We start from the raw sequence: 4,208 nt of genomic DNA, 5'->3' as shown, positions 1-4,208 counted from the left end.
CCTATGGGCCAGATTGGTTAATAGGCTATTTTTGTAAGAGTTGCCACCTGTTAAAAAAGTTTAATTAAATTAATACGCGGAAACGACTGAACAGATTTGCGCGAAATTTGGCACACACATAGCTTATGACCTAGATTGGAAAATAGGCTACTTTTTTAGGAATTGTCAGCTGTTTAAAAATGAAATTTTGCTCTCAGATGGTTTATGACCTAACTAAACTTTAACAATTTTTTTATTTCTTCAAATTTAAATAGCATACACGGATCTGTAGAAAACATAGAGATCCGTGTGATTATGTATGTATATACCTCAGACCTTCTTCTGTTCGCCCATCAATCAGCGCCAGACACTCAACATTTTAATTCAAGTAGGAAGTAACAATATTTAAATTTAAAACTAATTCAATAATGAAATAAATAGAATTATAATCTTATCTTATCTTATCTTACTCTTACTAATATCATAAATGTGAAAGTTTGTATGTTTGGATGTTTGGGAAATCATCACGCGGAAACGACTGAACGGATTTAGATAAAATTTTGTACGCAGATAGCCTATGGGCCAGATTGGTTAATAGGCTATTTTTGTAAGAGTTGCCACCTGTTAAAAAAGTTTAATTAAATTAATACGCGGAAACGACTGAACAGATTTGCGCGAAATTTGGCACACACATAGCTTATGACCTAGATCATAAAGGGTGTATAACATAATCCAGACAATCAAAATCCAGAAATTCAAAATGCGGACAATCAAAATACAGACAAATCAAAACCCAGACAAATCAAAATACTGACAAATCAAAATACAGACAAATCAAAATACAGACAAATCAAAATACAGACAAATCAAAATACAGACAAATCAATATCCAGATAAATCAAAATACAGACAAATCAAAATACAGACAAACCAAAATACAGACAAATCAAAATACAGATGAATAAAAACACAGACATCAAAATGCAGACAACAAATTAAAATAATGTTAAATTTTTTAGAATGTTTTCTATTTAAAAAAGCGGCGCAAATTTTCAATATATATTTAAATTTTTTTTTTAAGAAAGCGCCGCAGGCAAAAATTTGGAATAAAAAATCGCGCGATTTTTTATTCCAAATTTTCAGTATTTCCTAAAATATAATTTAATATAAAAAAGCGCCGTCATGTGTTGTTGTTTTACAAATCGCGCGATACTGTACAAAACTTTTGAAATTCAAAATCCAGTAGGCATGTTTTTTTAAAACAATTTGTATTTTTTCATTCTGCCGTCTAAAAGCTAGAAAACTGTATCGCGTTAGCTTTGGGAAACGCCTTTAAATCCAATTGAAACTACATATATACTTCGAAGGTAAGTAACAGTGTAAATACTTGTAATATTACTTACAAAATTGTCTGATGTCGATTAGATAGCTTACGTGAACATGGAAATTCTCACATCAAATAACTGTGGCATGAAGCTTAGCCTTAATGGTTATATGTACAACGTAGATAAAAAACGCGATAATCGAGTGTATTGGCTTTGCGACAAAANTATACTTCGAAGGTAAGTAACAGTGTAAATACTTGTAATATTACTTACAAAATTGTCTGATGTCGATTAGATAGCTTACGTGAATATGGAAATTCTCACATCAAATAACTGTGGCATGAAGCTTAGCCTTAATGGTTATATGTACAACGTAGATAAAAAACGCGATAATCGAGTGTATTGGCTTTGCGACAAAAAATAATCGTATATATGCAAGGGAAGGGTGACAACAATTTTGAAAGATGATGGGTCACACAAAATAGTAAAAAGTTCTGCCGAACATAGCCATGATCCCATGGCAGCCCAGGTCGACGTCAGCAAAACAAATGCATCGTTTAAAAGGTGCAGCTAACTATTCCCAGAAACCGTGCCAAATAATCACAAGGGTTACGGCCCAATGTAGCAAATCTTCGCGAAAATATTTACCCACGCCTTCTGCGCAAAATCAGAAAATCAATAAGGCAAGACGGAAGCTACAGCTAAAGCAGCCAAAATCTTTAGAAGATTTGGAAATTCCGTATGATTTGCAAAAAGTTGATGGTCAAAATTATTTAGCTTCATTCAAAAAATTCGAAAATCAGTGTGTAGTTCTGCTAGCAACTGTGGAGAACATCCGCTTACTTTGGAGTAGTAGCATATTGATAATGGATGGCACATTTAAAGTTGCTCCTTCTCTCATGAGACAATTATTTACAATTCATGGGCGCATAGGCACAAAATCATGCAATGAAATTGTACCGCTTGTTTATTGTCTCATGACGCAGAAAAGTGAAAAGTGCTACGACGAATTTTTATATGAATTGTTGAAGTTCGCATGTGATAATAACGTTTCGTTAAATCCAAGAATAATTTTAATTGATTTCGAAAAGGCTAGCGTGAAATCTTTTAAAAACTTTTTCCCAGAAGTAAAATACAAAGGCTGTTTTTTTCATTTAGGCCAAATTATTTGGAGGAGAGTGCAAAAAGAAGGCCTTCAGAACAAATATGGGACAAATGAAGAGTTCTCTCTTCAAATTAGGCAACTAAAAGCCTTTGCTTTTGTACCTGCTGACGAAATATCGACTTACTATAAATTGAAAAATGACGATAAGTTGCGAAATTTTTTGAAGAATACTACATATTTGGGAAGTCCTCTAAGAACAAAAAGCTAAAAGCTCCGATATATGATCCTAATTATTGGTCCGGGGTGTATAACATAATCCAGACAATCAAAATCCAGAAATTCAAAATGCGGACAGTCAAAATACAGACAAATCAAAATTCAGACAAATCAAAATACAGACAAATCAAAATACAGACAAATCAAAATCCAGACAAATCAAAATACAGACAAATCAAAATACAGACAAATCAAAATNAACATTTTATTAAAACAATTGTCATGGAAAGGGAAAACTATGCTCCCAAAGAAGACTTAGCCAATATAGCTAAGCATCTCAATTTAATATAAGTAGTTAATGATTGTTTGTAAATACTTACTAATTAAAATTTTTTAAATAAATTCCGGTACACTGAAAATGTTTTGATGAAGAAGGTTAGGGGTGGATTCGGGAATTTTTTTTTTTTCGGGCAATTCCCTGATCACGGAAACCGGCTACAGTGGCCACAGTATTTTTGCGCAGATCTCTCTGCGAGCCTAACTACGACTTAACAGAAACGATTTTGATTTGCAGAAATTGTATAAATTTTTTCCCCTCATGTCTCTATTTTGATTTGTCAGTATTTTAATTTGTCGTATTTTGATTTGTCTGTATTTTGATTTGTCGGTATTTTGATTTGTCTGTATTTTGATTTGCCGGTATTTTGATTTGTCTGTATTTTGATTTTTCTGCATTTTTGAATTTTGTCTGTATTTTGATATGTCTGGATTTTGAATTTCCGGATTATGAATGTAACCGGATTGAAAAATAGGCTACTTCCTTAACCGGTTTTCCGATCAGAACGAAATTTGGTGCACTTACTACATATGTTACCTATGTTTCTTCTGAGTTACGCTATTTTTGGAAAAATAAAGGAGATCATATTCTTGTCTAGTGGCCCAAATTATGCAAAAAAAACTAATTTAAAAATGTAATTTTCATTTCGTAAAATTGTGTTTTTATACAAATAGTATTCAGTTACTTCAAACGATGTATTCAATGTACATACATCATGAAAATTTTGTACAAAATTCCTTAGGCGTCGAACGCCGCCGCCGCCGCCGCCGAGTTACGAAAATATCGGCGCGTGAGGAATGACAAAAAACGGCGGCGGCGGCGGCGTGGCTCGGCGGCGTATACCTCTAATACATATCTCTAGAAGGAGAGAACTGGAACTTGTTGTAGAGATATGTATGTGAAATCAATGTTGGCATTAATCGATTGATTTTTTAATCAATTAGTTAATTCGATTAAATTCAATCTGATTACAGTTAATCATGATTAATTTTAATCTGACTAAACAGTTAATTAAAAAAATTAATTTTTAATCATTAACTCTTAATTTGATCAAGTAGGTTTGGTGATTAATTAATTTATGCTGGAATTTTCCTGTGCACACAAAGCAAGTTAATCCGGTATGGCTTTCCTCATCAATTTGAGCAATTTGGTGTGCATTTTCATTAAGATCTATACCAACAAACGTTTTACAAACTAGGTTTGTAAAAGTTCCCAGTTTATGTATTACTAATAACAATAATTATAA

This window comes from Rhagoletis zephyria, unplaced genomic scaffold (assembly GCF_001687245.7).
Source record: "Rhagoletis zephyria isolate East Lansing unplaced genomic scaffold, Rhagoletis_zephyria_1.1 Rzeph_scaffold_00979, whole genome shotgun sequence".
Taxonomy (NCBI): Eukaryota; Metazoa; Arthropoda; class Insecta; order Diptera; family Tephritidae; genus Rhagoletis; species Rhagoletis zephyria.
Note: the sequence above shows the minus strand (reverse complement) of the source record.